The following is a 14,143-nucleotide window of genomic DNA, read 5'->3' on the forward strand; positions in this document are numbered from 1 at the left end:
AAGGCATTTTGAATAAGGTTAAGAATCTCATCAGTTTCTTCCAGCTCAGTAAGACAAGTGGGATGAAATCAACTCTGATTAAGTTTAAAGAAAGTCATAAATAACACCTGAATAGTTACCATAACAAAAGCTTTCCTTTTCTATATATTTTATTTTAAAGTACTTTATTACAAGAGGACACCTCCAGAAAACCAGATGATTTATTAGTAAGATGTTCATACACAATGCATATGTGAAAAAGAAAATAAAGACAAAACTGCCTAACTGCAGTCTGTCATAGGTTATTTTACCTTGCTAAGGTTCACCTAAAAATGAATTAAAGTGGCTAGGATATATACAGGGAAGACCTGAAGGCTCGGAGTGACTCAAGCCATTTGGGGGCTGGAATCATCTTAAGGGTCACTGAGCTCAGTAGTTAATGCTGGCTGTCATCTGGGACCTCAGCTAGGGAAAACGAAGCCTACTTCTTATAGATTTATGGGCTTCCTTATAGTATGGTGGCTAGTTTCCAAGTACAAGTGTCCCTAGAGAACCTGGTGAAAGCTATATCTTATGATAGAGACTTGGGAAAGGACAAACTATTAGCAAATTAGCCAAATTTCAAAGGGAAGGAATATATAGACCCAACCTGCCAATGAGGAGGAATGTCAAAATGATATATTTTTTTAAAAAAAGCATGTGTGCCAGGCATGGTAGTTTACACATGTAATCCAGCACTTTGGGAGGCTGAGGTGGGTGGAGCCTGAGCTCGGGAGTTCAAGACCAGCCTAGACAACATGGCAAAAGCTCTTCTCTACAAAAAATACAAAAATTAGCCAGGCATGGTGGTATGCACCTGTAGTCCCTGCTACTTGGAGGACTGAGGTGGGAGAATGGCTTGAGCCCAGGAGATGGAGGGTGCAGTGAGCCAGATCACACCACTGCACTGCAGCCAAGGTGACAAAGTGAGAGCCTGTCTTAAAAAAAAAAAAAAAAAAAAAAGAGCACGTAGAATAGGAAATATTATTATGGCTATTCCTGAGAAATAAAATCCACCAAGGGACTCTTATTTAAAAGCAAAAGCAAATAATCAAACAAAATGTCCAGTAAAAAAAAATGTATGTGAGAGGGAGATACGAACAAGCTATTCATCAAATAAAAAAAATAACAATGAGCTATAAATATCTAAAAAATTCTTAGTCTCACTCATAATTAAGAAAAAGTACATTAAATAACAATACACTGCTTCCACTTATCCCAACTGATCAGAATGCAGGATGACTCATGAACCACTGCTGGGCACAAAAACTGGAAATCTGGTATAATCTATCACTATTTCAAAAACACATATCCTTTGGTCTAGTGTATCTACTTCTATAATTTTTCCTACAGGCACTTTTAGAAGTGCACAAAGACAAGTACATGATGTTGTTTACTGGAGCACTGCTTATAATAACTCAAAAATGGAGACAATTTCAAAGTCTTTCAAGGGCAGAGGTTCTCAAACATTCTGGTCTCAAGGCCCTTAATATTTTTATTTTTACAATATTTTTACAAGTTATTGGTGATCTCAAGAAGCGTTTGCTTATATGGGTAAATCTACCACTATTTACTGGATCTGAAATTAGAAAATTTTATCAACTCACTTAAAAATAACAATAAATCCATTACATGTAAATATAACTTTTATAAATAACTATTTTTCAAAATAAAAATATCACTTTAGTGAGAAAAATGGCACTGTTTCACATACTTGGAAATCTAATGTGTGGCTTAAATAAAAGCTGGATTCTCATAATCTATTTCTGCATTCGATCTGTTGCATTATGTGTTTTGGTTGAAGTAAAGAAAATCCAGTCTTTCCCAGACATGCAGCTGGAAAACGAAGTAGTATTGAACAGCCTTTGCTGACCATTGTGGATATTCTTTGAAACTATACTGAAACTCACAAATAGTAGTTTCTTTAAAAAAAAATCTGAAATCAGATCAATAGACCCCTGTTCTCTGTTACATTAAATCTGCTGGCCTATCTTATTCTATGAATAAGTCCTTATCTTTGAATAATTTTTCAACATGTACTCATTAATCACTTGGAAAATACTGGCTCACTGAATTACGCAGTTCTTCATTTAAGAAAAATCAAGCCACAGAACAGAATGTATAGTAATTTTAACATTTAAAATACTTACAGATCATATTACATATATGCAAATAAAATTTTTGGAAGGACATATCACATAATGTTAGTAAAGGTTACCTAGGGGTAATGTTATTTCACACCGTATCATTAATTTTGTGGTTTTTAAATTAGTATGTTACTTTTATAATTTAAAAAAAAATCCTCAAAATGGCAACTTCCACATGCAGAACAAATCTTCAAAAAGTTTACTTTATTTTTCTTCCCTTGAAAGACAAGTCCCTTATATTAAAACACAGTGAATATTACAATTCATTGAGAAAAAGAATCAGAAGAGAAAAACAGGAAATAGGAAAATCTGCCATGAAGGCGGTTTAACGTACCCTGGCATGTTACGTAATTTACTAAGTTCTCCTAAACGAGACCACATTCTTCATTTATAAACCTGAAGATTTTATTTACCTTGAGCCAATACCACACTGCCAATGCTTCCAAGTGAACAGGGGAAAAGTTACTGAACTCATCATAATTAAGGTTTTTAGTAACAATTTAAGTAAATAAGGGAGATACAGTTAGGTTGCCTGCTATGCAATACTCAAGAACAATACTGATGTCAGCAGGCAATTAATTTGAAATCTCAACTAAAAAAATTACCATCACAATCATCACTTTATTTAGTTCCAAAGGCATTTTCAAGGGAATTTTCTTTTCCAGTATCTTTGATTACTACTATGTACCCTACTGTGAAGGATCTTAACCTCTATAATCTGAAACTATTTTTTGATGAACATTTTAGCTCAATTGCAGGAAGAACTGTTACCTTAGGGGGATGCTTGATTATCAATTTGAATCTTTATTGCAGCTCAGTCAGATTACTTCAATTCCTTATTTCCTATCCTCTTGGATCTTTTTAATGTCACTTGCAACTCTGCAGTTTTTAGGAGCTGAATTACCTATGGCCACAGTGTATTTTTAAGTATTTCTAAGACTTTAGATAAATTTAATATTGAGCTTGATGGCCTCATTTGCTAGGAAAAATGTTTGGTGTACAATTTTGAAATATTTATAGGTAAAGTTATATGTCTCAGAATGGCCTTTTGTATGTTTCAGTATTATCTAGAAATGAAAATAAGGATCTACCAACAGCAGTACAATAGTCAGTTAATCAAACGTAGACAAGAGGCAGAATGTGAGCAAAGCACAGATAAAAACAAGTATATCGTTCCATTTTAAGAAACTGGCCTGGTAATACTAATACTTTTAAAACACTATGTATGTAATTTTGATCAAAATACCCTAGAAGATAGGTTCTCAGAGGAAATACTGATTATAAAGATCAATTATTTTCACATGGTAAGCATTCAAAAATGTATGTTGAATGAATACAAAAGAAAAAAAAACAATTCATTTTGAAGATGATAGTCCTATTGCCATTATGTATTTAGCTGTGGAATGGCACCAGGTAGGATTATTTAATTACTTGATTATTTGATCATTTGATTATTTATCACTTGATTATTTTATTACTTAAGAGTAAACAGAGAAATGCTTTTATTTTTTATTTTTATTTTATTTTTTTTTGAGGGGGGGAGGAAGGCAGGAAGGGAGGGAAGAAGGACGGTAGGGAGGAAGAAAGGGATGAAGGAAGAAAGGAAGGGAGGAAGCGGGGAGGGAGGGAGGGAGGGAAGGGAAGGAAGGAAATCAAGCAATGAGAGAGACATTGCCGACCTGGATCTAGAGGTTTACAAGTTGATTTCTTTTTTTTTGAGAGAAGGAAAGAAAAAAAAATAAGTAAAGGAGAGGAAGAAAGAGGAAGAAAAAGAGGGAGAGTAAATGGAAATATTGCTTTATTTTGAAAAAAATTGGGTATTAATAATGGCCAATCAATGTTTCATTTAAACTTATGGGTAGGTGTGATGTGGTATTGACAAGAATGTATATTTTGTGTATTTGAAGTGGAGGGCTCTATAAATATTTATTAAGTTTACTTGTTCCGGATCTCAGTTCGACTCCTTGATATCCTTATTAATTTTCTGTCTCAATGAATCTAAGTCTCGTATCTGGGTGTTAGGATCGTTAGCTCTTATTGTTGCATTGATCCTTTTATCACTATATCTTTGTTGCTTTAAAATCTATTTTATCTGATACGAGAATTGCAACTCCTGCTTTTTATTTATTTATTATTTATTTTTGCTCTCCATTTGGTTGGTAAATCTTTCTCCATCCCTTTGTTTTGAGTCTTTGTGTATCCTTGCATGTGAAACAGGTCTGGATGTAACACGCCATTGGGTTTTGGCTGTGTCTTTTGATTGGGGGATTTAGTCAATTTAAATTTAGGGTTACTGCCATTTGATGTTGACTGGCTGTTTTATCCATTCGTTGGTGTAAATTCTTCTTTATGTTGGTGCTCTTTACTTTTTGGTATATTTTTAGAAAGGCTAATACTGGTTGTTTCTTTCTGTGTGTAATGCTTCTTTCAGAAGCTCTTGTAAAGCAGGCCTGGTGGTAATAAAATCTCTGAGTTCTTGCTTGTTCATAAAAGATTTTATTTTTCCCTCAGTTGTGAAGCTTAGTTTGGCTGGATATGAAATTCTGGGCTGAAGGTTCTGTTCTTTGAGGATGTTGAATATTGGCCCCCACTCTCTTCTGGCTTGTAGAGTTTCTGCTGAGGTATCTGCTGTAAGTCCGATAGGCTTGCCTTTGTGGGTAACATGACCTTTCTCTCTGGATGCCCTTAGTATCCTCTCCTTCGTTTCAACCCTGGTGAATCTAACGATTAAGTGCCTTGGTGGTTGCTCCTCTTGAGGAATATCTTTGTGGTGTTCTCTGTATTACCTGGGGTTGAATGTTGACCTGCTTTGCTAGTTTAGGAAAATTTTCCTGAATAATATCCTGAAGGGTATTTTCCTGCTTGGATTTATTCTCTCCGTCGCATTCAGGTACACCTATCAAACGTAAATTTGGTCTTTTCACATAGTCCCACATTTCTTGGAGACTTTGCTCATTCCTTTTTCTCTTTTTCTCTCTAATCTTTTCTTCACGTTTTATTTCATTAAGTTGGATTTTGACCTCTGATATCCCTTCTTCTGCTTGAACAATTCGAGTGTTTAAACCTGTGCATACTTCTTGGAGTTCCTGTATTGTATTCTTCAGTTCCATTAATTCACTCATACTCCTCTCTAAGTTGTCTATTCTCAATAGGATTTCATCAAACCTTTTTTCAAAGTTCCTAGTTTCTTTATGTTGGGCTACAACATGTTCTTTTAACTCACCGAAGTTTGTTATTATCCATTCCTTGAAGAGTGATTCTGTCATCAGGAGGCACTCGTTCTCCATCAAGCCTTGTTCCACTGTTGATGTGGAACTGTGATCATCTTTAGAGGGAGAGGCGTTCTGACTTTGAGTATTCTCAGCTTTTTCACGCTGATTTCTTCCCGTCATTGTAAATTTATCCTCCTGTAGTCTTTGAAATTACCAACTTTCAGATTAGGTCTCTTGAGTGGACGTCCAGGTTGTTAGTTTCCAGGGCCAGAGCAGCGCCGTTAAAACTGATGGTGCTTTTCTGCCCAGGATTCTCCTGTCTGGCTTCCTTCTTGTGTCCGTAGTAGGCGACTCTGCCTTCCCAGGACTCCAAACCTCGGTCAGAAGGGGAACTGGTCCTGTTTACTCTGCGCCGAGTGCTGCCGCGCCTAGGTGCTGTCACAGCCGCTGCGCCGGGCTCTGGTGTCATGCTGGGGGCCCGTGGGGGTCCTCTGAACCTGTTTACTCTGCTCCGAGAGCTGCCGTGCCGAGGTGCCGGCGGAACCGCTGCGCCGGCCACGAGAGTCACGCTGGCCACCTGTGTGTTTCCTCCACCGGGGGATCTTCTGCTCCATGAGCGACCAGAATTTGTCTGAAAGTGTGGCGTCCTCTAGTTCTCCGCGCCTTCCCTGAGAGCTGCAATCTCGGGATGTTAGTGATCGGCCATCTTGGATCATTCTCAAGAAATGCTTTTAATATTGTTAATTTTGTTAAATCTTGTTATGAGAATGTTGGAGAGTGAGGATTTTACACACATATTTATAAACTAGGCCTTATGATAATAACCAGATTTGGTGCAAATATATGTGATAACCAACATATAAGTGACAAAAAATTAGTGACAGAAACATGGATAAAAATTAACAGTAAAACTGCTTTCTCGTTGCAAAATGAGAAGTAATAATTTGTATTCACTATCTTTCAAACTGTGACTAAATATATAACTTTTTCCTATTATCTATGTACAAATGTTGTAAAGATCATAATGTGCCAAAGAATAAAGAAAAAAACAAAATCATTTTAGTAATTTTTGAAGGAAAAAAAAAAAGAATCACATGGTAAGCCACAAAGTAACAAATATGAATGCATTCAAGTCTATGCTTTTATTCACTCAAACAGCATCACAAAATAATCCAGTAATATTACAAGTACTTCATCTACGGCTGCCACTAAGGTTTGGTGAGCCAAGGGCAGCCAGTGGATACCAACAACTGATGTTTGTTGCCTCACCCATCACTGCTGTTATTCCCTCCTGAGGGCTAGACACTGCTTCCTCAAAATGGAACTGCTACCATTACAGTATTGCCAATGGCCACATCCAATGTGGTTTCAGGAGCAGGTGCCAGAAGCAGACCTACACGTCACTACGAGTTGACCTCATATTTGCTGTAGCACCTGATATGCACTCCCATTTTTAGGAGCAAGCCTTGTAGTCACCTGTTAGACAATAGGACACTGAATTATGTGCCCCCAGCCCCTTGGGGACACCAGCTAACATGGCAGTCTGTGCCCATCACCTCACCCAACATAACCCCAAACTAGGGAGACACTGATGTCTGGGAGGCCTAGGGGGAGGCCCAGCTCTTCTCCAGACTGCTCCACTAGAGACATCAAAATGCCAGAATTGTGTTGTCAGACCTACATCTCAGTTCTGTCTCCATACTGGTCTAGGAACTCCTTGAGGGCAGGGACTGTGTCTCTCATTCATTCACTGGTACATGGAATCACTAATGCATTCAACAAACATTTGCTGAGCACCTGATATACATCATACACACTGTTAGGCACTGGGAAGCTTGCTGTATCAATCATACATATATGGGCTTTACTATGAGGATTTGATCTTCCATGATTGTGAGAGCCAGTAAAACAGTCTAGTCCATGGAAGGCTGTTTCTTTTTGTGCTGGTGATGCTACAGCCTGAAGTCATATGGCCCAAGGGACAGCGCAAAGTGAAACTGAGAATGAGTAGAATCTATAAGGACAGATGGAAACACCCTTCAGCCTTTCATCACTTCCAAGCCTTCAACTTTGCTGATGGGGTATCTTCTAAGAGAAGTCAGTGGTCTTCATGATGAAACTAAGCATGTACCTGGCTCTGAAGTAAGAGAAGCTAAAGAGGATCTAGCAGGACCTGAAGTTGCTATAGTTCCAGCTGCTTCCCCACACCAACATGGTGAGCCAGCAGACAAGTGGCAACATGCATTCGCTGCAACATCACACTCTGCTGACTTTCTGACTGTAAAAATCATATGAGGCTACATAGTGTATGAGTCCTACTACATAACATTCCAGAAAAGACAAAACAATGGAGACAGTAAAAATGTCAGGGGCTCGGGGGAGGGAGGGATGGACAGGCAAAACATAGAGGATTTTGAAGGCAGTAAAACTCTTACATATGATACTACAATGGTGGATATATGCCATAATACATTTATTAAAACTCATAGAATGTACAATACCAGGGTGAACCCTAACATAAAATATGAATTTTCGGTGATGATGAGTCAGTGTAGGTTCATCAGGTATAACAAATGCAACACCACTGTGGTATAGGATGTGAATAGCGGGGGAGGTTTCGTCTCTGTGAGGGCCAGGGCATATATGGGAATTAAAATGCCAAATGAGAAAGTTCAGTGGGGAGAAAAGAGACAAAAGGGCGATTCCAGATGGAAGGACTAGCATGTAACAAAAGCAGAAACCATATAACATGTGTGGAGACAAGTCATTTGGTTTAGCCAGTGAAGGAGATAGAATGGGAAAACAGGACAAGGTTTAAAAGGTTGGTTGGAGGCAAAATGAAGAGGTCTTTCTTAAAAGAGTGTCAAAACGTTTAATTCTTTATTCTAGTGGTTTCCAACCCCAATTGTACACCAAAAGAACATGTGAAGCTTTTAGAAAATAGCTTCGGGGCCCGATTCACAGGCCCCCAAATTCAGTAAGTCTCAAGTAGAGAAGGTAAAGGCTATAGCTTGTCCAAACAAAGGTAAAAACAGCAAAATATGGAGCTCCAGGATTTAAGAGGACAATGTAAGGAAACATTGTGGGCTCCAGATAAAGATACAAAATAGATCTACCAAAAGAAAAGGAATGCTTAGTAAGGAAGAAGAGGCCATGATGAGAAAGACATGGAGTTCAAGGTTTGGGGTCAAGATGTTGCATGAGACGCCAGGAATGGTGGCTCACACCTGTAATCCCAGCACTTTGGGAGGCTGAGACAGGTGGATCACTTGAGGCCAGGAGTTCAGGACTAGCCTGGCCAACATGGCAAAACCTAGTCTCTACTAAAAATATGAAAATTAGCAGGCAGTGGTGGTGTGCGTCTGGGAGGCTGAGGCAGGAGAATCACTTGAACCTGGGAGACAGAGGTTACAGTGAACTGAGACAGCACCACTGCACTCCAGCCTGGGTAACAGAGTGAGACTCCAAAAAAAAAAAAAAGATGTAGCATGACAACAGAAGTGACCAATGTTAACGGAAATGCATGAGCTGAGAAAAGAAAACTCTCTCAACTCATAACCTGAATGGCACTGCATGTAAGCTGAATACTAAAAAGTATTTTCAACAATGCGATAATTTATCTTGATTAGTGAATGCTATAAGGATTCTCAAATGGCAGTTCTGAAGCCACCAATAAGATGATGAATTATTCTCATATTATTTGTAAAAGGAAAATTTTATGCATACATTTAAAATTACTGATATTTAATTAAGAAAAACACAGTAACTTATCAGTACAATACAATTCCATCTTTATGCTAGTTCTGTTGAGGTTTTCTAGACACAAATGGGAGCAGGCAAAAGAATCAATTTACTGGTTCTCAATGGTCAAAATCATCCAGGGAGAGTTTAAAAACTCCCACCCCAACCACTACCACAGGGCACCCTGTTAATATTAGATGTGAAATAAAAATTTGCAGAAAACCTTATGAAATGTTTTCAATGCATAATAGTGTCACTTTCCTTCTGACTTTAATTCTAAAAAGTCTGAAAAAAGCTTCTAGATCCAAAAGTTAAATTAAATGAAAGTTTTCAGAGAGCTAATGAGTAAAGGAGGGGAAAGCAGGGAGGGGGAAATGAGGGAGATATCTGTGCTCTAAGAGAAAAATGTTAGCTATGTGTAGGCTCTGACTGCAGGACAATTCCACCCCACAGTGTGGTTCTCCTGTCCATCCTTGATCCAGTGTGATATCTGGCAACTGCAGTACAGAAACAATAATCGCTCTAAGAAAGTACACAAGCCATGCTCAGGTTTGTTATATTTGGCATGAAACTTAGGATGTACTTAAACATTTATCAAATCAAATGCAACTCAACCTAATGTGCAGTTTGCTTACATATGCTAGAGTCTAGGCAGAAGACTATGATGCCAAGCTTGCCAGAGCCACAGTCTATACATACTTGGTTGCATTAAAAAGCTAAGTAAAGCTGCAGATTATGTTTACTATATATATAGAGAGAGTTCAATTTACAACACATTCAAATGATAATGCACACACCATTTTAATTTCAGTGGTTTGTAATGAGACAGAAGGGTGTTTTTCTTTGAGACAGGGTCTTGTTCTATTGCCCAGGATGGAGTAGCAGTGGTATGATTTTGCCTCACTGCAATCTGCATCTCCCAGGTTCAAGCAATCCTCCCACCTCAGCCTCCCGAATAGCTGGACTACAGGTACACACCATCATGCCCAGCGAATTCTTGTATTTTTTTGTAGAGGCGGGATTCTGCTATGTTGCCCAGGCTGGTCTTGAACTCCTAGGCTCAAGCCATCTTCCCATCTCAGCCTCCCAAAGTTCTGGGATTACAGGCATGAGTTACTGTGCCTGGTTCACCTTTTCTCTTTCTGAATGAGCTCAATTGGTAATAGATTTTCTCACTAGCTTGATTCAGCCATTCTGCAATATCCACATCTCTCAAAACATCATGTTGTACACCACAGATACATACAGTTTTCATTTGCCCATCTTAAAAAAAAACAAGTAATAATATGAAAAAGTAGGGTGGGTGGAGTGGTTCACATCTGGAATTCCAGAACTTTGAGAAGTTGACATGGGAGAATCTCTTGAGCCTAGGAGTTCAAGACCTCAGTCTAAGGAACAAAGTGGGACCCTGTCTCTACAAAAAATGTAAAAATCAGCATGGTGGCATGCACTTGTAGTCTCAGCTACACAGGAAGGTTCGTTGAGCCCAGGAGGTCAAGGCTGAGTAAACCATGTTTGTACCACTGCGCTCTAGCCCAGAAAACAGAGCAAGACTCTATCTCCCAAAAGATAAAAGATATAATAAAATAATAATAATATTTTGTTAGCTGGTACCATAGAGTTGCTAGAAACCATTAAAATGCTCAAAACAAGAATTTGGAAACTATAACTTATAAGTGACTATAAGTCAGATTTCACCAAAAAATTTTAAAAAACTTAAGATGTTAATATATTAGTTCAAGTCTTTATAGAAAAGAACATGAAATTAATATTCTACTATCAGAATATACTGGACAGAAAGGAAACATACATTAAATGAAAAGCTTGAGCTGCATTTGCCTTTCTATTATTTCACCAAAATGAAAGGTAGAGAGAGAGGCTGAATGAAAAAGGAGATCAAAAGTCTGGACAGCTTAATAGCTTTCTTGAGTGTAAATTTCATCCTTATTTGAAATAAAATATAGAGAATGCTCAGAAACCTATGACAATTATTTAGATCATCTGCCTTTCTGAACTACAATCACTACTGCTCTTCTCTACCAAAGCAGCTGCTGAAACATAGACACCACATTTTATGGATGACTATAAGACGACAGTAAGCAAATGAAATTTTCATTTATGTAACCGAGGAACTAAGCAGTATATTTTTCTTCCTAGTAAATAATTTCATTTTAAAATGAGAAAAACCTTTGCTGCTAAATTTTTTTATAAATAATTATTCATAACCATTTACCAGCAAATGCTTCCTCTTTCTCTTTGAAGAAAGAACCAAGATATCTCTGGACAGCTCTAAAAAAATGTCTAATGTTAGAGACAACACAGTGCAAGAACCACATAATTACTGAAAAAATACATTATTTTAATTGTTTACTTATTTTAATAAGTATACAAGTGAAACATTTTGTTTAAAGTTGTTGGAAAATAAGCATGTATTCATAATTAGATTTATTAAATGTTATAATACACAATCCCATCTTTAGTTGAAAACTGATGTGGTATCCTCAGCATATCCAAGAGCAAGACCAAGGTATTGGAAATCTTACTAGAGATGACAATATAAATCTACATTAACTATCTACTGTAGTAAATTACTTCAAGTAAAATCAGCCACTTAAAAGAATTGTTCTATAAACCAATACTACATATAATTAGAATGATAAAGTGGGGTGTGAGCAGTGGAAAGACAAACTGTTAGGTTATACTTAAAGGTTATCATTACTGTAGGTGAAAAAAATACACTTTCCATGTATTTATGATACCACATAGGCCAGGCGCGGCGGCTCACACTTGCAATCCCAGCACTTTGGGAAGCCCAGGCAGGCAGATCACCTGAGATCAGGAGTTCAAGACCAGCTTGGCAAACATGGCAAAACCCTGTTCCTACTAAAAATGCAAAAAAAATTAGCTGGACGTGGTGGCACGCACCTGTAGTCCCAACTACTAGGGAGGCTGAAGCACAAGAATTGCTTGAACCTGGGAGGCAGAGGATGCAGTGAGCTGAGATCATACTACTGCACTCCAGCCTGGGGTGACAGAGCAAGACTGCACTGCAAAAAGAAAAAGAAAAAGGAAGAAAAAGAAAAGAACGGATACCACAAAACAGTTTAATTTCAAATGAAAAATGCTTCTGGAGGTTCACAGTCATGCATTACTTGAAGATGAGGATATGTTCTGAGAAATGCATTGTCAGGCAAGTTCCTTGTATAAACATCATGGAGTGCGCTTACAAAAACCTAGATGGTACAGCCTACTATACACCTAGGCTATATGGTATAACCTATGCTCTTAGGCAACAAATCTGTCCAGCATGTTACTGTAGTGAAACTGTAGGCATCTGTAGCAAAGTGGTATCTGTGTATCTAAACACATAAAAAAAACACATAAAGGTACAGTAAAAATACGGTATCATAATCTTACTGGACCACTATCATATGCAGTCTGCTGTCGACCAAAACATTGTGTTGCTGAGCAGTGCATGACTGTGCAGCAGGTCCTTCCTAACATCATTTCATTATAACTTTGATGAGGAAAAAAATGGATTCCAGGCTGCGGCCACTGTTTGTATGGAGTTTGCATGTTCTCCCCATGTCTGTGTAGCTTTTCTCTGGGTACTCCAGTTTCCTCAGTATCCTCCCACATGCCAAAGCTGTGCACATTAGGTGAACTGGCGTGTTGAAATTGTTCCTATTTGAGTGAATGTGAGTGTGTGGGAGTACACCCTGTCAGGGAATGGTGTCCTGTTGAGGGCTGGATCCCGTCTTGCACGCTTAGCTTCTGGGATAGGTAGGCTTCCGCCACCCACTACCCTAAATCAGAGTAAGTGGGTTGGAAAATGAATTAATGAATATAAGTTATCATCATACAAATGCATATAAATGCTGCCCTATGAAAGTGTTTAGCGAGCCCACCAGATTTGTTCTTTCTGTTTTTGAACTGCATGGTAGTAGGAGGTGCTCCTTACAATTTTCACTTTGCAAACATTTATTCCTTGATTTAATCCACCACTACAACCATCATCACTCACTGATTCACTAAAAAAGTGGGTAAATAATTATTTAACTTGTTTTCATTAATCTTTCTTAAATGTATGTACAGCTCACACTTACTTCAATGTTGAATATTAAAAGTGTTTTGGATCTTTATTTAGAAGTTTGGTGATGTTTTTGTTACCAGAAATAGGCCACAGGAGCTTCTGCTTAGATCAATTAGCCGATGGTACAATTGGTTTAATTATATGTTGTTGTGCTGACACAGTTTCCAAGAACCTATCAATGATGTTAAATGAGGACTTACTATATGCACATTGTTTGGGGGAAGAAAAGGAATGATATTAAGTGTTTTAACAACAATTTTTCAGTTCACAGGCCCTGGAAATTTGCTAATCCAATTTCCACCACTTTTCACAGATAAGGCAAAAACAGTTCTAAAAAGACAAGGTGACTTGCTCAAGGTCACAAGTAATAGTACAAAAAACACTAGAATTCAGGTCCTAAGAATCCTTGGATATTGTCCTTTCCTCTATATTATGTGCTACGAAGATGATACCTAGCATAAAAGCAAAGTAAAATGAGTTAAATTCAAACAGTTTAAAAGAAGGCTCTCAGAGCGTGCAATGTTAGCTACAAGCTAAGGATTAAGCCCTTGAGGGCTAACGTGTAGTAATGCAAGGTGTAAATATAATGTTCAGATTAAAATGATAGCTAACACTTACAGAGTAATTACTAGGTATCCAGTATTATCCTATAACCATTTTATATATTTATTTATTCTACCTATCAGCTAGATACAATTGCTTTCATTTTGCAAACGAGGAAAGAAGCTATAATAAAGCTAGCTAAATGATGAGACCAGAAAACAAGATTCCAGAAGAAAAGGGGAAAAAAAGTTTCTTATGTACCTATTTTATATTCGTGATCAAAACAAATATTTAAACATTCAAGATCATGCATAATTTTAAAGGCAAGATATTTTAGAGACTTCCTATTTTTTTGTTCTTTTTTCCTTATCAGATTCCTCTGGTGAGAA

General features: G+C 37.7%; 1 protein-coding gene across 7 annotated transcripts in view; it reads right to left on the reverse strand.

Moving 5' to 3' along the window:
- Window positions 1–14,143, reverse strand: part of IPO11 (importin 11) — a 221,033-nt gene that overhangs the window by 12,453 nt on the left and 194,437 nt on the right. The window lies entirely within an intron of this gene.

This window comes from Callithrix jacchus, chromosome 2, assembly GCF_049354715.1.
Source record: "Callithrix jacchus isolate 240 chromosome 2, calJac240_pri, whole genome shotgun sequence".
Lineage (NCBI taxonomy): Eukaryota > Metazoa > Chordata > Mammalia > Primates > Cebidae > Callithrix > Callithrix jacchus.